This window comes from Schistocerca gregaria, chromosome 4 (assembly GCF_023897955.1).
Source record: "Schistocerca gregaria isolate iqSchGreg1 chromosome 4, iqSchGreg1.2, whole genome shotgun sequence".
Lineage (NCBI taxonomy): Eukaryota > Metazoa > Arthropoda > Insecta > Orthoptera > Acrididae > Schistocerca > Schistocerca gregaria.
This window is the reverse complement of record NC_064923.1, coordinates 450,684,254-450,707,422: the sequence shown is the minus strand read 5'-3', so window position 1 is coordinate 450,707,422 and position 23,169 is coordinate 450,684,254. Positions and strand designations below refer to the sequence as shown.

Sequence of the window (23,169 nt, the reverse complement as noted above, 5' to 3'; positions counted from 1 at the left end):
GAACAATATACGCTTCAACGTAGAGCTTATGTTCCTACCTATCTAACCTAAGGACATCACACACATCCATGTCCGAGGCAGGATTCGAACCTGCGATCGTAGCGGTCACGCGGTTCCAGACTGAAGCGCCTAGAACCGCACGAAAGCTACGTTCTTGAGTGAATAACAGGAAACGTGTATGTCAAAAAACCATAATTTAGTAACTACCACAGTTATTAATACGAATAAACTGTTCATATCAATCACTGTAAACCATGAAGTGCCCGCCCTTTTATGCACATTAATCGAATGCGGATACGTCACGGCTGATAATGAAGTCTAGCAACAGGGCAATAATTATGTTTTTGACGGCCAATACCACTCACCATAGACGGCCGACGGTAGAAAGGATGCGAGGGGGAGGGAGAGTGGGGAGGAAGGATCCCACTTCACCACTCGATCTTTCGGGTTGCCTACTTGCATAGTGTCGGAACCATTTTTCACCCCCTTCCGCTACAGAGTCCCAGCGCATTTTTAAAAATTGTGAAGAGGAAAGACCGATAGAGTACAGAAATGCCAGACAACAACAGGCTATGGTGTCTGCCTACTGACGTTTCTAACAGTTTAATTTATCACTGTTATAGGTAACCTGCTTCTGACGTTATGAGCGATCTTCTTGACTTTTATGCTGCGTTACATTGTAACATGGCGACGTAGTTGCGTGTTATGCTGTTATGAAGCTAACAAGATCTGAAGACGATCCGTTTGAAATTTGTGATCACCTACTTTACATAAAACCTGTGACTAATAAATTACACAGCAACAGTAATTGTAATAAATTATATTCTAGCAGCTGCTGTTGTATTGTGTCAGCCCTTATATCCATGTGCTATGACTACTTCTACTAGCGTACTGATATCGACATTCAAAATAATGATGAGTAAGCTGTTGTAATGGCACGCGACGATCTAAAAAAGCTTTACTGAGCTGGCCGCATGAGCGCAACGTTTTTTCGTCTTCCCGCAGGGAAACATTACCAGCGCCACAAAAAACGCCAGCAGAGCGACCTCAAGGAATCATGAGTGAGCTAGGTTGCTGATTCTCTCTCTCTCTCTCTCTCTCTCTCCCCCCCCCCCCCCCCCCCCACACACACACACACACACAAACCAACACAGCTGGGGCAAAACAACATTCCTGGCAGGAGGGGCTCTGTTGGGTTAGTATGCCACCTACACAATTACTTCTCTCCAATAAAGCAGATTGCTATGATGCATCAAGAGCCTCATCCCTCATTTATTTACTAGAAAAAGTCTACTGAAATATAGCGCCCTAAGACAACATTCTGTTGCATTGATATCACATGTTATATCCAAATCAGAATGGTGAAGTCTTTGGCTTTAGGGAGTCGTCAAAGCACTTATCACTCTTCTGTGCACTTTCTTTTGAAACCACAGGATATGGTGTTGGGATAGCGTACTGTACGTGCCGCAAACATCAGACCAGATTCCAGAAGGAATTCTCATTCTGCGGCGAAATGCACGCAGATTTGAAACTTCCAGGAAAATTAAAAATTGTGTGCAGTATCGGGACTAGAATGTGAGGCATTCGTCTCTCAAGTCTAAGTGCTTTACCGACTGAGCTATCCGAGTTACCACCCGCCTTCACTGCTTTACTTCCGTTAGTACCTCATCAAACCAGACTGTCAGGCGATTTCGGTATAACGCTATTTGTTTACATTTTACTCTACAACAAAAACTTTGTTACTATATTAAACACATTTGCATTGTTCTTACATGTTTATTTATTAGTACCAGCAACGGTGAATAACTGTTGCTGCTACGGATGCAATCCGGAATACTTCAAGCGGGAGACAATTAACACAAAGGTCTAATTATAGTTGTGATACTAGTACGAGACGCTGTTGTGTGTTGAGAAGTACCTAAACACATTGTAATCAAGAATTTATATTTTGGGGCTAATTTATGTGATTGTATGGCCAAATACAAACAAGACTAGATAAAATCGTTAGTGTGGAAGAATGCCTCCAGTCAATCCACTGAATATATTTACATTTCAGGCAATTTCAATCTGCTCGTAAGATTTATACATTGGAGTGGAAAACTTAACAAGAAAAGTACCTTCGCATGATCCGTTACTGCCAAGTAACACAGCCCGATTACACTCGGACCATACATAGAAGGAACTGCTACACTACATGATGATTCTTGTTAAGTCTCTGTATGTCCATCTTTTTAGAGACGGTTGCGCGACCCGGCCGTTCGATACAGGATGTAAAATCAAACACCTTTCAGCCATCTAGTTTCCAAACTTGATTTATTTGGCTACCAGTTTCAGATGATATTGCTGGCCTCTGCTTTGATCAGAACCGAAGGAGAATCTTACTGCACGTCGGTCAGGGGGCCTGAAGATAGCGTAGTAAAACGCTGAAACTTATAACCAAATACAAGTAGTTTGGAAACTAGACGGCTGAAAAGTGTTTAATTTGACATCCTGATTCTTATTAAGGTTTTAAAACCTCCCGAAACGATGTAGATGACGCCGAGGGAAGTAACTTAACACAAGGCACATGGAGCCGCAAATGTCGAGAAATACCCCAAAAGTGGATGATGAATGTCAAACATGTGACGTCAGCAGTTGGCGAACCCCGTCGTACGTGCAGTGGTAGGGCCTATCTGTTACACCTGATTACTCTGACTGAACCAAGTCAAGTATTCACGCCGGTGTGGCACGGGCCTACGAGTGCGACTTCAGCGCGTGGGTCTCAGGGTTCGAGTCTTGCGTCTCGTAGGCAATAATTTCTCACTTCGTTAGGTAACTGTGGTGTACATTGAGGTAACATACATTATTTTATTTGCCGGTCTCGTGGTCTCCGTTTGTTTATTGCAAATTGCAGTACAACAAAAACATACCTACTGCATCACAAGTAAATGAATACAAGCTTCCAAATTACGTCGTTATCAGTAAATGTCTGTCTTCTTTACTAAATAAAGTCTGAAAAAATAGGGACAAAAGGAAACAAACTCAAAATGAGAACCGCTTTTGCTCCATTACATCTAGTGACGTAACATGTTCAACATTTTTTTAATCCACTGTTGGTGTACTTTACTACATTTCCGGCTCTGTGTGTCTTATATTAAATTACGTGTCTCAGCGTCTCCTACGTCACTTTGGGATTTTTTTAAACGGTAATAAAAATCAGCCTGTATAGTGCACAAAGTAGCTGAAAGAAATGCGCAAAAAGACTAACAGAAATGACAATTTTATTGAAAGATAATAATTACATTGAAGTCATTGCGGTTTATGATGGTCCCCCGAACACTGAAAAATGCAGGACATGGCTCTTACTAGTGCGTGTGACCACGACGGACGGCAATGTTTGCTTTGATACCTGGTTCCATGCTGGCCGTAGGTTTGTAAGAAGTTCTTTTGGTAGAGTTTCATTCCTTCACCAGCGCGGTAGACGGTCTTTGGTGGATGTGGACGTGCTGCAATACGCTGTCCCCAATGTACTCGATGGAGTTCAAGACGGGTGAACGGGCAGGCCAGTCCGATCGTCCGGTATCCTTTTATTCCAAGAGCACCACCTGTTCCAGGGGCCGAACACGCCCCTGAAAAGACGTACACGTGGAAGCAGTAAAATTTCAGAATAATGACTGGTGAGAGTACCCCGTTCGAAGATTTGCAGGTGAGTAGGCCAGTGCAACGTTATGCCTCCCCACACCGGAACCAAACCACCAAAACGATCATGTTCGAAAATGTTTCTGGGTGCATTCCGCAGTCCCATGTGGCGAGAGGTGGGGACATACAATGCACACTTCATGCCAATTTGAAGTTTGTTGCATGCCAGCTTTATGAGTGTTGCAATTTCAATTGCCGATAGTTTATGTCATCAATGTGCTAACTTAAAGCGACTAATGCGGGGCTCGAGGTGAATCTTGGTAGCGTTGATGAGAGTTTCGTTCTCAACAGCCCGCTGCAGGCTGCGGCGCTTATATGCAGTGGGAGGCTGCGGCCGGCCTTGGCGGTTGCTGACAGGTGGGAACGACCGCTCGGGCCCCCGCAGGTACGGAGGCACGTGAGAGCGAGGACATAACTCCCTTTTTCCTTCCTCAATCGCTGGTCAGACTGTCTCGCTGCACAGTCCATCATACCCGTGTGTTCACAAGGCGCAGCTACTTTTCTCTCATTCAACGAAAAAGGTTCCTTAGCTTCATACTTTTTACGTAATCATCGCTATGCTGATGGAATTGACCACCCCGTACCGATAATGAGAAAATATTTCTTAACATTTTCGATGCGGTAACCGTAACAGTTTTGGGCAACTTAAACAACATCAGAAGCCGACCTCGGGGAAGATCAGTTTGGATTCCGTAGAAATGTTGGAACACGTGAGGCAATACTGACCTTAGGACTTATCTTAGAAGAAATATTAAGGAAAGGCCAACCTACGTTTCTAGCATTTGTAGACTTAGAGAAAGCTTTTAAAGCTTTTGACAATGTTGAATGGAATACTCTCTTTCAAATTCTGAAGGTGACAGGGGTCAAATACAGGGAGCGAAATACTATTTACAATTTGTACAGAAACCACATGGCAGTTATAAGATACGAGGGACATGAAAGGGAAGCAGTGGTTGAGAAGAGAGTGAGACAGGGTTGTAGCCTATCCGCGATGTTATCCAATCTGTATATTGAGCAAGCAGTAAAGGAAACAAAAGAAAAGTTCGAAGTAAGTATTAAAATCCATGGAGAAGAAATAAAAACTTTGTTTGCCGATGACATCGTAATTCTGTCAGAGACAGCAAAGGACCTGGAAGAGCAGTTGAACGGAATGGACAGTGTATTGAAAGGAGGATATAAAATGAACATAAAAAAGCCAACCGAGGATAATGGAATGTAGAATAGGAAATGAGACACATAAAGTAGTGTTGAGTTTTGCTATTTGGGGAGTAAAATAACTGGTTATGGTCGAAGTAGAGAGGATACAAAATGTAGACTGGCAATGGCAAGGAAAGCGTTTCTGAAGAAGAGAAATTTGTTAACACCGAGTATAGATTTAAGTGTCAGGAAGTCATTTCTGAAAGTATTTGTATGGAGTGTAGCCATGAATGGAAGTGAAACATGGATGATAAATAGTTCGGACAAGAAAAGAATAGAAGCTTTCGAAATGTGGTGCTACAGATGAATGCTGAAGATTAGATGGGTAGATGACATAACTAATGAGGAAATATTGAATAGAATTGGACAGAAGAGAAATTTGTGGCACAACTTTGACTAGAAGAAGGGATCGGTTGGTAGGGCATGTTTTGAGGCATCAAGGGATCACCAATTTAGTATTGGAAGGCAGCGTGGAGGGTAAAAAACCACAGAGGGAGACCAAGAGATGAATACACTAAACAGATTCAGAAGGATGTAGGCTGCAGTAGGTACTGGGAGATGAAGAAGCTTGCACAGGATGAGTAGCGTGGAGAGCTGCATCAAACCAGTCTCTGGACTGAAGACAACAACAACAACAACAACAACAAGTCCAAATACCGTGCGTTGCAGCCTACTAACTCCAGAATTATAAGCCGGAAAATAACCTTCTGATCTTGTCTCCGTTCATGGTAGTTTCTGAGACGACTTTTTCCAGTCATGAAATTATCTGCTACTTCTGAAATACAACTGCCCACTTTTTCCTACAGAAGGCAGTAAAATAACAATACGACGTCCAGTCGACATTGATATTATGAACGAGTCTGGTTTAGTATGGAAGGAGTAGTTTGCTGTGACAATGTTCAAGGAACGTTTCGATATTCGTCTGAAGTTATTTAGACTGGCTACCCTCAGTCAAGAATTTGAAACATTATCCGTCGCAGTTCGACCTTGATCGATATATTTGCCTGAGGTATAGCGTTAAACAGACCGCCGGAAAAAAGTACACTTCGAAAAACCACATCGATTTTGATTCGATAACGGGATATGCCACCTGGGAGATAGTAGATGTACTGATGATGGTTTCCAGGTCGTCCGCAATAGATAGCGTAGTAGCACAGCTACCAGAACGGCAACTGCCTCTACCCTTTAATATGTAATGCTCACAGCCAGAAGGCTCGGTGTAGTGCGCAGAAGTGTGAAGCAAGGACGCAATCATGCTCTGGAGACGCACTCGTGTTTCCTACAGCCAAATGAGCGAATTTGAAAGACGTCAAATAGTGGCCTTCCGAGTGGCGGGATGGTCCTTTCGCAGAAATGTCTGACGTGCTGTGTCAGTTGTACAACGATGCTCTTTGCAGTGGGAAGGGCACGCACACCTCTAGCCCGTCTTCCACTCAAAACACGGTATAGACGTGCACGGCTCGGCTGGTGCCGTCAAAGGATCACTTGGAATGGAGCACTTTGGCCTTCAGCAATGAAAGCAGATTCTGTCTTCAAGCAAGTGAAAATCGTTTGCACGTACAACGTAGACCTACTGAGCGCCGTCTCAGAGTGCACTATTCCAAGACACACTGGCCCCACCCAAGCCTTACTGTCTGGAGTGCGATAAGCTTCAACTCTCGTTCACCTTTGATGTTTCTAGAGTGGACGCTAGATAGCGCTCTGTACGGGCGGAATGTTGTTACTTCTTTTGCCGTTATTGCAGCAGGAAGGTGATGTGTTGTTCCAACGGGACGACAATGCTCGCCCACAGGCTGCCCGTGAAACTCAACGTGCTCTCAAAGACATGCACCAATTTCCCTGGTCAGCACGATCTTCGAACTTCCTCCAGTGGAGCACGTGCGCAAAATGATGGGACAAGAAATGACTCGTCAATCAACAGCTCTTGCAGAACTACGTGACACGATGAGCAGGCATGAAATAACGTATCCCAGGACTGTTATTCGCCACCTCGGCGATCGATTGGATTCCAGAGCCTGCGACTGCATTATCGCCCAAGGAGGCTACACCACGGACTAATTTGGGTGTTTCGGCGTGGGTCAGTACCTGGTACCTCAGAATCGCATGTGTTATTAATCTGTAAATGTAATCATTTCATGTACTCCATACGCAGCATTGGAACAATAAATCTTGGGCGAACTGGAAACCTCTAATAGGATGTGCTATTTTTTTCCGGAAGTGTAGAACAGTTAAAGTATGAGGCAATGAGACACGACAAATAACCTGCTGAAAAGGGAAAGAAAGAAACTAGAGAGAGAGAGAGAGAGAGAGAGAGAGAGAGAGAGAGAGAGAGAGAGAGAGAGAAAGAGAGAGAGTGTCTCGGCGAGACTTGTATGGCTAGCTACTTCCAGAGAAAACAGATGAATATTCGTTCAGATGGACATGATGCACTTATTACGTACGAAATAGTTATTAATATCTCTTGTGTTCCAAATGCATATAGCTGAGATTTTTAGCGAAGGCAGCCTATAAAATTGTAAATACTTCTAAACACTGATAAAAAAAAAAGATATTACGAGGGTCATTCAACAATTCGAGAGACAAACTGGTCTGGAGAAACTAGGGTATATTTTTACAAAACAATACTTTTTCTACTTTTCAACATAATCCTCTTTAATATTTATGCACTTGTTCCAATGGGCTACAAGCTTTTTTATTTCAGCTTCTAAGAACTATTTATGTTTGAACCAATTACCCACAACTTTTATCACTTCCTCGTTATCCTGGAACCTCTTCAAAATGGCTCTGAGCACTATGGGACTTAACATCTATGGTCATCAGTTCCCTAGAACTTAGAACTACTTAAACCTAACTAACCTAAGGACATCACACAACACCCAGTCATCACGAGGCAGAGAAAATCTCTGACCCCGCCGGGAATCGAACTCGGTAACCTGGGCGCGGGAAGCGAGAACGCTACCGCACGACCAAGGGATGCGGACGGAACCTCTTCCCACGTACCTTCTTCAGTGCACCAAACAAACGGAAATCACTAGATACTAATTACCACGACTGTAAGGGGGATAAGGCAGTACTTCCCAGACCATTCTGTCGATGGTTTCACGGGTTAGTTGAGCAATATGAGGACGTGCGTTGTCTTGCTGGAGAATCACACCTCTGCTCTGAGACCCAGGACGTCTCTCTCTCATGGCTGGCTTCATCTTCACTTACCGTGTCGTATTGGCTGTTCATTGTAGGCTGCTCTTCGAGATAACCACAAAAAAGTGGACTTTCAGCATCTCAAAACACTGTCGACATGACTTTTCCTGCTGATGCTTGGATTGTGAATTTTTTTCGTGACATGTGAATTGGTGTGTTTCAACTCCACGCTTTGTCTTTTTGATTCTGGCTTATAATAGTGAACCCAAGTTTCATCACAAGCTAAAATTTTGCTGAAGTGCTCACCTTATCTTTCATAACGTTCCTTTAGCTCTGTGCACTCTCTCAACCTGGTTTCCTTTGGGACCCATCTTGCAAATTTTTTGCGGTACTTCGGCTTGTTACAGATAATGTTATGAGCTGTAGCAGTACTATCCTGAACCTTATTAACTATCATTTCCACAGTCACACGGCGATCGGCACGAATAATGTCATCAATTCGACTTTCAAGTGAGGGTGTTGAAACTGCAACTGGTCGGCCAGAACGGTGTTCGTCAATCACTGAGTCGCGATCACTTATGAACTACTCTACCCACTTGTAAAAATTTGAACGATTCATACAACCTTCACCATAAACTTTAGACATTCTACAGTATATATTCACCGGTTTGTCGCCTTCAGCAAGTAAAAAAATAATAACAGAACGTTGTTCAACTAATGTGGACGTTTGAAGCGGACTCGCCGTCTTGAAATGTATTTTTGAAGTTACAAATAAAACAATGTTAATACAAAGAAAGTTGTAAAACCAACCACCAAACGCTATATGATGTCCTCTTTGTCGTAAGTGCATTACAGATAACGCTTACGTAACACGTGAGAGAAGCTGACAAATAACATCTAATGGTAATACCCGGCTAGAGATAGACGGGAGGAAGGGAGGGAGGGAGGGAGGGAAGGTGAGAGGGAACTCTGCGGTCGCATATTAACACATTGCGCGCATGTGCTATCAGTGACATTACATTATCTTTCATTCCACGCCAATCCCCAACTCAAGATACACAGATTAACTGGATGCGTATCACGTATTGCTGTATGCAGTATTTGCCTGCTATTATTATTAAGGATACTGCAAAATGATATCAATGTAGAAGGTATTAAGTAAACTTCAGTGTGAATTGGCAGCTAACAACAGTATCCGGACGACTTCAAATATCGGTCACAACCATCCCCAAACAGTTGCAAAAATCCGTTGCTTCGCGACTATTGATATTGGCTATACCAGATGCACCACTACGTGAAACAGATGTGCTAAGTCCAATTCTGCCATATGAAAATCAAACTTCGAAACAGGACTGTTACTTTTGTGTCGTCGTGAATGAATCAGAGTGCACACTTCCGCAAAATTCCTGTAAGTGAATGCAGCACTTCGTAACATAATGATTCAATAAATCACACGCGAAGTCATCACACTGTATTCGCGACTTGGGTGATTGGGACTAACGTGAAAGAGCAATGCGTTTTACATTACTAGTCAGAGGACTCTCGAATTTGATAGATACATTAAAAAAGGTAAGGACTATAGATGGTATGACTTAGCCGAGAATGTGATACTGGTGTCAGGGCACAAAATGTCCCCGTTTCGCTCAGATTTTAGGAGTCACCAGTAAACACTCACTTCTTTAAAGAATAACTCCCATGTATGAAATAGCGTCAAACGTCTGATACGGTACAAATGAGAAAATGTGTTGAGTATTTGACTTTAAGCATGTAACGGAGAAAATATTTAAGAGAAGTTTGAAATTATGTTTACAGTTTTTTGGACATAGTTAAGTGTTATTATGAAACAGCCGATGAATTTAGTCTGGGTAATTTGGGCATCATTTTAAACAAAATAAGTTTTTGACGTAACACAATGTTTATGAGGCAAATCAGCTAAACTGTGTGTCGCACGATGACAATTTTGCAGGTATATTCAGTGATGTATGTGGGTACTATTTGCAAAATAAGTTTCGTAAAGGTTTTAAATTTTGTCTAAGGTTTGTTGTAAGTCGCTAAGTGCTCTCAGTCTCAAATACTGGATGAATATATTTCATGTATCTTTATAAATGCAGCCAAAAATCACGCGAAATAATTAAAAAATATTTTAAAATCCTAGAAACCGTTAGATAGGCAATCTGCGATTTAGTAATACAGTGGTGACATATACTCATCAGCAAGAAAATTATTACCATCTACACAACAGCCATGATGTCCACCTTTGGGCACGGATAACAGCGCAACGCTCTACCACCTGAGCCAACGTCCAAGTGCCTGTGAAAAGAGCCCATTGCAGTCGTATTTGTCGATGTGTAAACATTGGCACATGCATGGGTCGTCGGCTGCGTAAACCCGTCGTTAGAAGTGTTCGGTGCAATGTGTGTTCACACATACTTGTGTGTTTATTGCCCAGCATTAAAGCCTTACGTCAGTTTCGCCACAGTTCGCCGCCTGTCTTGTTTTACCAGTCTGCCCAGCCTAAGACGTCCGACATCTATAATGATGGGTGGCCACCCAACCTCACGACGTCTGGACGTGGTTTCACCTCGGTTTCGCCACGTGTAGAAGACACCTACCACAGCACTCTTCGAAGACACAAGTTGCGCAATTTCCGAAATGCTCGTGCCAAACTTCCGGGCCATCACAATCTGCCCTCGGTCAAACTCAGACATATCGCGCGGCTTTTCCATTCCAGCTCGTTCACATGCATCGTGCGTGTGTGACTAGCAGTCAGTCCTTGCCAGGTGAAACTGTTACCGCCTGGACGGGTTTATATTGATAGTCGGTCGGTGGTCATAATGTTCTGGCTGATCAATGTACACGTACGTTGTTCGAAGATAAAACACTCGACTGACACCTAAACATGACAACAATGTGTGGTAGAGCAAGCCATTAATCTAAATATGTGCTACTTTATCTCAAAAGGCGTACTCCATTATTTCTTCGCTGATGCGGCAAGGCACTTTTTTTTATATCTTAACAACTGAAAGATAGAGATATGACAGTCAATTAGGAATTCTACACTGTGGCGAACTAGGAAGTTGAGAATCGCGGCAAATCGTTCCCGAAATGAAGCAAAGATGCTTGTTTCCAAAAGGGACTGTAAAGCCCAAAATTCTGCGAGATGGAGATCACAGTTTCTAGACAAACATGACTGTGTCAATAAAGAATGACCTTAATTTTTTTGACCTTTACTCACCCATATAATTTTGATGGTCCTTCTCAAAATACCCTCCTTTGAATAAGATGCACTAGTCCCAACATTTCTGCCAGTCTGCAAAGATATGCTGGGAACCGTTTTTTGAATGGTCCTTCAGAATCGCCTATGCAACCTTCACTACTGCTTCTGATGATGGAAAATGCTTGCGCCTGATCTGGACTTGCAGAGTTTTAACGACATCCCTATAGTATTGTTCAGTTATTGATGTGTGTGTGCAGCTACACCACGCTGATAAATCATACCCCGAGTATTACAAAATAAGATGATAAATTTAACTGCAAGAGCAACCACTTTTGCTTTTTGGGGATTGGTGATGGAGATTTCTATACCGAGTTTTGCTGTTTTTCAGGATCAAAACTAATTGACAATGATTAACTTCAAATGAAATTCCGGATCTTGTTCTAACATCACCTGAACCTAGTTGCAACTGCTGCATATGACGACATTTTTAAAAATTTTAGGCTGTGACTGCAGCTTTGGCGCCGTGTACCAAAATATCTTGAAAGTGATCAAAATTATACGGTGCAACCAAAACAGTTACAGTTGCCAAAAATGTCAATTGGGAGATATTACTGTCATGTCCTAAAAGTTTCAGGAGACAAGCGGCTGTAACAACAGAGCTGACTAATTACGTCACATGTAGCAGCTGCAAGTAGCGCAGTTCCTGGGAATATCAATAAGTGGAACACTTCGCCTACACCGGCACAATCGATCTGTTCGGACGAGACCGGTATTACGCGTACAGCTCAAAGCATGACCAGATATATCGCGATGTTCGAACTGGCAGCACCACATAGTCAATCACTATAGTTACGAGTAAAATTACGCAATCATGTTTATGCAACGCACTTGGTCACTTTTCTGGCAAATGTGTACATTATGGTGATGGTTTGAGTTCAAAAGAAGTCATACTACAGAGATGCAGCGAGCTACAACGAGCTTCGACGACTTCTTTTTTAATCAAATTTTACACTCACGCCTGTATTTGACACATGCATCAGAATCAAAAGATTACTTCATACAATCTCCGTTCTTTTCGATTTCTCCAGTCACCATGAAACAATTGCCCTATGGTACTACGGTAACAATCTGGTTCGGAGCGTCTTAGCTTCAATTTTGTAGTCCTCACAAGCGCGTATCTATGAGTCCCATTCTGTGAAATTATTCTTCATTTCTACCAACTTTACGTTTGTCACACTGTACAAAGTCGTAAGGAGGATATGGTAATGCTATCCAAATTTTGTGAATGCGTCTTGGCTTCTTACCACACTGTAGATCACATCCAATTTATGCAGGTTATTAGAATTTATTTTGGTTTTCTTTGGAATGATATTTATAAATTCTAACAAGCTCGGGTTGTTTCTTTTCTATACTGAATCGATCGATGTTTGGTTTCTGTACTAGTGTTGCCGATACAGTTATGTTCGTATTTGCGCGATTCTCAATTTATGCTGGAGAACTTTGTTTATTAAATATTTGTTTACCCTATTTAAAGATAATAGAAATATCTGATATGTTCAGATCGCAAGAAAATGGATTCTCTGAAGAATTAAATGATAATTATATCAAGACCCTAAGCTGTCGAAAGGCGTTGATAAACAGCAACAGGGACAGCTGAAAATGTGTGCCCCGACCGGGACTCGAACCCGGGGTCTCCTGCTTACATGGCAGGCGCTCTATCCATCTGAGCCACCGACGACACAGAGGATAGTGCGACTGCAAGCATTTATACCTCGCACGCTCCCCGTGAGACCCACATTCCCAAGTAAATGACCACACACTACATTCGTTGTGCCCATGCCCACTACACTCATTACTCGCGGCAGACAATCTTACCCAGAGTCCCGTAAGACTTCAGGCAATGCGTGTGCATCCGCACAAAAGGAGGTCAATGGCCGGTTAGTCTTAACTATATGAAGATAGTATCTGTTCTTTCGGACATGTCCGAAAGAACAGACACGATCTTCATACACTCTGCGGAATTAGTCAACCAGGGAAATACTCTATGTAAATACAAAATTAAATAACATACTTGATTAATTAGGAGGCACAAATAAACTGAATTAATAAAAGTCAGTGCAAATTGTATTTCACAATTCCAATATCAGATAAATTTCTATTTTTTATTACACTTGATTCGTGTGTCTATATTTGTAAATATTTGTAGTTACTTTAAATTTTATCTTCGGTACATGTGTGTGTCTGCTGTAGAGTTTGGTGCCATGCGAGACGAATATTGAAGAGTTGCGGTCATGAGCCAGTCATGTTATGACCAGCTTTGTAAACAATCTGTTCTGAGTCATGACGATGCAGAGTCAAGTGGATTTGGAGTGTAATGAATACAGAGATGAAACCTAATGTCAATATCGAATGTACAAGAGTTATTTTCGATCGGAAAAAACGATGTGTGTTTTAATTTTGAAATCAAACCCGAACCATTAATACGATTTCAGAAGAGATATCTCCCCCCCCCCCCCCCCATGACAATTATGCTGAAGGCAAGTACTTTATTATCTCTTCGACGTACTCTTCTCAAATCAATTTAATAGAAGTACAATATTAGATACTGTTGCTCTAAAAATGTTTTCATTGACCAGCCGTTTCAATAATAGTACTGCAGGAATTGGATACATTTCAAGGCAGAAATGTACGCCAAAGACGCTATGAAAAGGAACGTTTTGTAACGTCCCGTCGACGATGTGATCATTACAATTGGAGCACATGCTGAAGCTGTTTTAAGACGATGGAGAATAAAATCGAATGTACATTTTTGAAAAACAAGTGAGCGTGGGAGAAATATCTAGAACAGTTATGAAAAGATGACCAGAGGAGGCAAGAACCAGAGATAGAGGGACCAGATATCCTAGTAAGTGAAGTGAAAGCGGCCATACATCAAATGAAGGAAGAGAAAGCAGCTGTGCCAGATGGCATACAAGCAGAATTCCTCAAACTAGTCAATAAAGAAAAAGTAAAAATCATCACAGAAATATTCAACCACATTTACTCATCGAGCAAAATCCTTCCAAAATGGCTTACATCAGAGTTCATTACTCTACCTAAGAAACCGAATGGCAAAGTACGTGGGGACTACAGTATCATAAGTTTAATGAGTCAACTGCTAAAACTGCTTCTTAAAGTAATCCACAAGCGGGATATACAAGATTTGTGAAGACCAAATAGCGACCAGCTAGATCGGGATTCTACATGCAGTTGGCACAAGAGAAGCAGTATTTAGTGTACAAGTATTGTTCCAAAGATGTAGGGACATCAATTGTGATGTATCTGCTTGCCTCGTTGATTATCAGAAGGCATTTGATCGTGTGAAGCATGAACAAAAGATATAAGTACTAAAGGAAACAGGAATTGATGGGGAAGATCTAAGAACAATAGCCAATTTATACTGGAACCAATCTGCAGTCATGAGAGTAGATGAAGACCAGTCAAAACAAGTGAGAATAAGAAGTGGCGTCAGACAGGGCTGTATAATATCACCGATACTCTTTAACCTGTATTCAGAACACATATTCGAAGAAGCCTTACTTGACGTGGAAGAAGGAATCTCAGTGAATGGGGTCACCCTCAACAATTTTCGTCATGTTGATGACACTGTGGTGTTTGCGGATATAATGGAAGGGCTGCAGAAGCTGATAAAATTTCTGAGACAAGCAAGAAATACTGCTTGGACATTAACACAAACAAAACAAAATCTATGATTATCAGCACGAATAACACTCGAGGTGTGAATCTGTACACCAATGGCACAAGAATAGAGCCAGTTTCACAGTACCCATACCTGGGCACTATCATTTAAGAAGCATGGGACAGCTCGCAGGAGTTAAAGTGTCGCATCGAAAGGCGAGGAGTGTTTTCAACTCTGAGCTCAGCCTTCAAGAGTCACGATCTTACCATGAACACAAAAATGCGGCTTCTCAGGTGCTTTGTGTTCTCATTTCTCTCGTACGATGTGGAAACATGGACCCTTACAAAGGCAAACACTGCCACACTCCAAGATTTTGAACTCTGGATATGTAGAAGAATGTTGAGAATATCGTGGGCTCAAAAAATGACAAACATCGAGGTTCTACGTCGAGTTATCAAAAACCCAGAGCTGATCAACATCATGAAGTGTCGCAAACTACAATACCTTGACCACTTCATGAGCAACCAAAAAAGATACGAGCTGCTTCAACGTACCCTGCAAGGAAAAATCGGGACGAAGAATAATTTCCTGGCTCGACAACCTTAGATCTTGGTTTAATGTTAGCTCTGAAGAACTGTTTCGCATTGCAACTGATAAAGACAGAATAGCCATGATGATCGCCGAAGAGGACAGGCACGCTAAGAAGCAGAAGAAGAAGAAATTTTTCAAAGGTATCACCATGATATTCGTTGTAAATAATTTTGGGAAACCACAAGGCTGCACGTTTGACAACCTACTTAGGGTTCGAAGTTGTAACACCATTCTTTTTCTTTGTGCGCAAAGGGTTCACTGTATATAACTTTTCAGCATTATGAATTCATAATGATAAACGAAAATATGTGCCGGACCGGGAATCGAAACCAGACTGCCTTAACCATCAGGGTATCCGAGCACACCACCTGGCGACACTCAAATCTTCAATTGTCACTGGGGTTTACGGCTGTAATTTCTGAAAACTTCTACTGGAGATTCTCCCACAGGGTGTGTAAAAGTAGCACCTCTAGCGTAACGGAACCAGTGAAGGACCATGGCTTACCATGTATCAAGGGATATGTATGAATTGAATTAACCTTGCTGAAATAAAACGAACGGAATCAATGGAGAATGAAATCAAGGAAAATTGGGTGGTGTTAGGAAGCGATATGTGGAAACATTATGACAGTGAAAGTTTGAGTCAGTTCTGAAGAGGTGCTGAGACGGCGTTATGGATGGGGCAACAGCTCGTGCCAAGCAAATTACCCGGTTTCACGTCAAGCTCTGGCATTAATTTTTTTTCATGATGCACTTTTCAGGTGCCGGTTAGCGGCTTCAATAGCACCACCTATTTGCAGGAGATGGGGGGTTCCACAGGGTTCTGTTTTGAGTATCTTTTTTTTAGTGGCTATCAATGGCCTGGTGGCGGCTGGAGGCCTACAGTGTTCCCCTCTTTGTATGCTGATGATTTTGCATTTATTTTTGTTCACCTATAACGGACGTTTCTGAATGAGGATTGGAGGGAACAATACACTAAGTTCAATCTTGGTCTCTCAGTCGTAGTTTCCATTTGTCGGTTGCTAAGACCGTCAAGCTCTGGCACAAATTTTCAATTGTCAATGTATATTCTTTACATTGGAAGCTCGCGACAGATCGGCTCGCACTGATATCACTTCGTTCCCTATGATGTATCCATTTCATTTTGTTTAATTTTCAATTTCTTCCTCGCACTTACGTGACGAACTTCCAATACCACACTAGCACTTTTGTATTACGAACACACTGTGTGTTGACAGGTGTGTGTGTGTGTGTGTGTGTGTTGTCATTTTGAAGCTCGGTTCTGACGTGCACACTTATAACCCAACGACTAATATTGTACTAAGGGTGCAACTCCACCTCCACTGACAAGCGGTCGGCCTTTGTGTCTCCTCTTGATACGTTCTTCAGGACATCGCGAATCAGAGAGTGGTGTACATCTCTGAGTAAACTGGAGAGAGAGAGAGAGAGAGAGAGAGAGAGAGAGAGAGAGAGAGAGAGAGAGAGAGATAGTAGCGCTTGTATTTGGTGTAATGGTATTTCCCGGAAGAACGACACAGTATCCGTGCATGATTAAGAATCAATTTCCCGTCTAGCAGTGCAGTGAAACGTGCGGTGGTTCACGTAGATTCTGTTCCTGTTAATTTATTTGCGTTAGTTATACTAGTCTCTAATTTTTATGTTCCGTATATTGTTAACGTATTCTGAAGAAAATAAACACTTCCGGGGCATGTCTACGCATTGCGCCTTCATTAATGAAAAAGGCGCCGAGTTGCGGCCGGCATAGCTTTGTAGCGTACCTAGGTAGAGAGAATAGGTACTCGCTGGCTCACTCTTCAGTTTGCATATACTGCACAGGGCTATAGAAGACGTTTGTGCATATGATGTAATGTAAAGATAGCTGACGTTGGAAGCTTTCCACGGGACGCGTAGTTCAGATCAAAGAACATTTTCACTGCAGCAGCCACAAGTCGCATATAGCTCTCCTTTTTTGACACGTTTCGCTCGCCAGAAGCGAGCGTTTCTGCAGCTGCTTGCGACAAACGAGTGATACGAGTTCGAAAAAGAATGCTTTATACGACCTGTAGCTGCTACAAAATTTCGATTTCTAACGGTCGCTGTTCCCCCTGCAGGAGATGCCTGAGCACGCTAAAATTCTCATGCACTTTTTATAGAAAAGCTTAGATTAAAAAAATTATTTTGCAAATTCCAACTGCAGAGGGCGTGGAATTTGCCGACAGCAGCTCTAGGACAGACACGGGTAGACTAGCCAGCCAGCACTGCATTGCGTGCCGCTCGGCCAAGCAGACGGGTCGGCGCCTGCCTTTGTGCGTGCGCTCCCCCAGCGCCGCGACCCCAGGCCGGGGTCTGCTCTCCCCTCCCCAGCCCTACCCTAGTCTCGCGACAGCAGGCCAGCGGGGCTTCACACACCCTCGCTAACTTTTACCCTGACCTGTCAGCTTCAAATTTAAGGCCTCCCGAGCACAGCACACTGCACTCCACGTGGGACAGAATTTAACGAAGCCGCTGTCTCAGATCCTTCAAGGGTTTCTATGAAGGGCAAAATATGAGTAGAACAAGAGATGTAATCGTCTTTACGGCAAGACAAAAATAAATGTAAGGCTCGCTTTAGATGTGACAGAGCAAACGTAACTGCATTTGTCTGTCTGTAGAACAATGTTCTACTGATTCCCTACAAGGGTGAATATAAAAAGATGATCAGGTGACACCATTATAGGTCTTCAGATTTAGATTAGCTCCCACATCAACGTTCCCTTAATTTCGCCCTCCTCCCTCTTCTATCAGTTTTGTCCGAGACAGCTATATGGTTCTAGGAAATGTTTCCTTTCCGTCTTACGAGTGCTTGTGAAGGATTAATGAACTGGTGAGGCTGTAACCTCAGGGTTTGTCTTTTCTGTCAGTTGCACCAAGTCTTCTAAATATGTGATTGTGGAACAATTGCTAAACGACAGATAAAAACGACAGGTAGTGTAGAGATGAGTTTTCTGAGAGCAGCTGACAGTTACACATTAGTTGATAACGAAAGAAATGAAGCTATTATTAAAGAAACATTAAAAAGTTGAAAGAAGTAACTGAAGTATAGGAACAAACGGAAAGGATATCAGAAAACCAAACTCACCGATAAACTAGCCAAAACAACGAGAACTGCTGATCAGTTGCCCAAAGAAATTAGGGAGAGAACAAAATATTTGAGGGAAGAACCAAGCAGTGACGGTTTAATTATTGTTGTTGTTGGATGGTGGTGGTGGTGTGCACGCACGTTCTACTACATAGGAACTATGCTGTGTCATATTGGTACATTTCCGCACCTAAAAACCATGGTAAGCAATACTTCTCCGGTCCTTATGACGACTGGAAACTACAAAGTCATAATGAAATGTAAAGAATGATGGTGTCCAAGAAAACTGCAACTTGTACCGCCAAATCAACGAACCTGTGTCAACTTTAACCGGAACTTTCACCGATAAAACTAACAATTAAGTTCAGGACAGAATGGAGGTCAGCCTCTGTCGTACTGTAATCTATCTTTTTTATTCCATTGCAGATCTAGACTTCAACTGACAATGCAACTACCATCAGTGCGTTGTAAGTAGTCATGTAGATCGAACGTAATTATAATGGTACGTATTCCAAACTAACTCAAGGATATATAACATTAGTTCAACTCTCATCTGAGTTGGACTAATGCTTGTACACGCCCGAGTTAGATTGGAATACGTATCGTTTAACTACGCTTAGTCTATATGACTGCTTATGACGCACTGACGATAGTTGCACTGTCAGTTGAAATCTATATCTGCAATGCAATAAGAGAGGCGGGTGACATTACGACCGATGCTGACCTCCTTTCTGTGCTGGATTACATCATGGTCGTGGGGCACAGACGTTCCAATGGTAACGAATAAGTACCGAAAAACAATAACAAGAAGAAATACGTGCAAATTATTCGGAAGATTTCCATCAAAAAGGTTTTGTATAAAAACTCTTACGACTTACGCGTCAACTTTAGGCACACTAGAACGTTTAAGGCAAAGTAGAACGCAGTAGATTATTCTTGCCTTGTACATTTGCCTTAATGTCACTACAAGTTGGATACAACTTTGGGAAGATTCATACTGTTATGCTTTTATCAGTGATTACACTAAAATATTCATATTAAGAGATACTCTTTGTAAAGTGCACGCAAGAATTCTAGGTTAAACGTCCGAGACAATACAGCAATGGAGAAAATACAGATTTATGAATAACTTATTTATGTAAGTGTTCGTGTTTATTATTTTAAAACCGTAATTATGATAATCTAATCATCTTCGGGCTGATGGCCGATTCCATTTTATAGAGTGAATTGGCGCAGTTGCTGAGTTTTACACTTACATTGAGAAGGACGGTGCTTTAAATTACCCACCCGCCGTCTTCGTCAATTGTCCCAAATCGGGTAAAGCGAATGTGGGGATGTTCTTCCCGAATGATGATGACTGATCTCCTTCCTCAAAACGAGCTTGAGCTTCGTCTTTAATGATCGACGACATGAAGCAGTAATTAGCACGCTGGAGTCGCATTTGGAAGGACAATTGTTCCAATCCTTGTCCAGTCATTCAGATTTAGATTTTCCGTACTTTGCCTAAATCGCGTAAGATAAATGCTGGGACGGTTCCTCTGGAAGGGCACGGGTGATTGCGTTCTTTCCCCATCCTTCCTTGCTCCGAGCTTGTGCTCCATTTCTAATGACCTCGCTGTCGACGGGACGTCAAACACTAATATTACTTCCTTTCGTTTTTCATAACTACAATGTCTACGAGTCTTTCCTTTTCTCTGAAAATACTGTATTAACACTATTGTTTTCTCTTTTGCGATAATTAGTTAAAAGCATTATAACCACAAATCGGATTTTCAATAGTATTTTTTGAATCAATACTTAACCAAGTTAAAAGACTTAAGTTGTCCACATCACTACAGATATCACGACAGACGACCTACGGGACGCAGTGATTGTGTGCTCATATCGCACAGGAAAAGAATTGTAGCGGTTACCGGTATATTAAGAGGCTTTTAATTTTATTTTGAAGACTAAAGTCTTGTTTCATTACCATTCTGAAGTTCTTAACAATATGAAAGTCACACTCCTGATAAGCCTGTTTCGGTCATGGCCATGTTAGGAGTTGCGTCCGCGCGCATACCTTGTATAAGGTGTACCAAAATAAATATTGGAAAGTGAAAATACATGGCAACAGAAGCAAAAACGTTTCAGAAAACACGGAGCCGCGAGAGACTCGTGCGAGATAACTGAGGTTGTGTGGTTACGATCCGCTAACGACTCCAGTAAGAGTTATTGTTCTAATTAGTACAAATGTATCGGAAAATAAAAGAATAAAGGGAAGCTCCGCGCTGGCCCTATGGACCAATCGGGACCGACCGACCGCCTTGTCGTCCTCTACCAATAGCGTCACTGGATACTGTTTGGAGTAGTGTCGGGTCAGAACACCGCTCTCCGTGCCGTCGCTGGCTTCCTCTACCTTGGAGCCGCTACTTCTCACTCAAGTAGCTCCTCAATTTCATCACGAAGCCGAGTCCACCCGGTTCCAGTCCTCTCCCATATAAAAAAATTCCTGGCTGTAGCGGGAATCTAACTTGGGTCCACCGCACAGTAGCCATATACGCTGACCAGCAACGGAGGCAGACACTGAAAAAGTCACCAACCAAATGCGCTCGAATGTGATCCATGGCCTACGTTTTTATCAAGACTTTATCCATTCCGTTCAACTTCCCTTCCAAGCCCTTCGCCGCCTCTTGACAGTATTACAGTGTCATAGGCAAACCTCAATGTTTTAATTTTTTCTCCTTGCACGTAATTCCCGGTCCAAATTTCTGCTTAATTTCCCTCGCAACTGGTGTTACACTTCTGAGTGGCGAGCTGTGCCCTGGCTCTGCCATTCTCAGCGTTGGACTGTCTCAGCAGCCGGCGTCAGCGTCAAGCGAGTCACCTGTTCGGCGTACCGCTGACGGCCGTACAGCTGACGCGGCACCTCATGAATCAGCCCAGCATGTGCGCTTTGCAACCCGAATTCTACGATCGCAGATTCACCATACCGAGTTTAACAACCTCCAAACTGTATAACGAACAACCGGAATTCCTATCACTCTAGCAGACCGATATAAATATCATTAGTATCAACTACTTACTCATGAAACGAACTTTTCATTACAGACTTTGTGCAATTAGAAGAAGGCATTTGGTAATATGGGCTTTAATACATTGTTCGAAATTCTGATCGGAAGGTTTATTTTCAATTTGTGCAATCATAAGAATTGAAGTACATGAAAAGAGCGGCAGTAGCTGAAAAGCGAATGCTTGTTGCCTTTTTCCCATACTACCCAATCTGTATGTAGTGTTGTCATCTATCCACATATAGATTACTCAATTTCACACTTACGTGTTTGGCAGAAGTTTTACAGAAATCTATTTTCAGACTATGTCTTGCTCGTTCCATTTTCGAATAGACGGTGGCGGAATGAACACCGAGTCCTCTTGTTTAATTATGATTAACTTTTCTCTATATATATATAGACAAGAAGAGGTTTCGAAATGTGGTGCTAGAGAAAAATGTTGAAGATTAGATGGGTAGATCACGTAACTAATGAGGAGGAACTGAACAGAATTGGGCAGAAGAGGAATTTGTGGCACAACTTGATTAGAAGAAGGGGGTCGGCTGGTAGGACACGTTCTGAAGCATCAAGGTGGAGAGATGCATGGAGGATAAAAATCATACAGGGAGACCTAGAGATGAATACACTAAGCAGATTCAGAAGGGTGTGGGTTGCAGTAGTTACTCAGAGATGGGGAGGCTTGCACAGGATAGAGTAGCATGGAGAGCTGCATCAAACCAGTGTTTGGACTGAAGACCACAACAACACAAAGAGAATATTGTTTACTCAGTGAAGGGATATAGAAAGGTGTTACTAATGCCAAGCCAAACATGATCCAGTTAACAAAATACCGTTTATAAGCGTGTTAAGCTGCGCACAAGAAACGTATCAAATTTAGCTAACAGAAACATAGAATCTTACGCACATTTTGTCAAAGTTTTTGTGCCGAAACAAATTTACACCTGACGAAAAATAAAAAGAAATTATCATGACGAAATTTTGCCAACCTTCTTCGGGATGCTTGCTGCATATTCAACGTTTGGAAGGTGCAGAAGGTAGGGCATTGTGGCAGCATTTTTGTCACCCAAAGGAAACGTACTCAGACACGTCACATTCTCTTTCAAATCATACTTTAATAACTAATTTATTTCACTCTTTCCAAATGCTCTACAACAACATAAGGCATCTCTTATTTCACAAAGATATTTCGCTGATACAGAAATTAGCCTAATATCACATAAATGAAGCAGATGCCTTTTCTCGCCAGATATGAATAACAAATGCTACTACTGCAACGCAAGCTCAATGTGTATTTCGGTAATGAAGTACATTTCATCACAGAGGGCAACTCGTTACACGTAAGATAAGCCAATGGTCAGTATGACCTCCACGTCCGTTACTTCGCGAGAACCTACTAACTCATTTATCAAATCAATGTGAGACTTTCACGCTAAAGCACTGCCTGTCTCGTCAACTTCCGCCTATGTATGTATGAACAACTGATGTAACGTAGTCTTGCACTAAA

General features: G+C 42.2%; 1 protein-coding gene and 1 non-coding gene across 13 annotated transcripts in view; both read right to left on the bottom strand.

Annotated features, from left to right (window-relative positions):
• LOC126266607 (tyrosine-protein kinase Abl) overlaps positions 1-23,169 on the bottom strand; it is a 428,403-nt gene that overhangs the window by 357,464 nt on the left and 47,770 nt on the right. The window lies entirely within an intron of this gene.
• Positions 12,895-12,969, bottom strand: Trnat-ugu (transfer RNA threonine (anticodon UGU)). The gene has a single exon. It is a non-coding gene; the product is annotated as a tRNA-Thr (tRNA).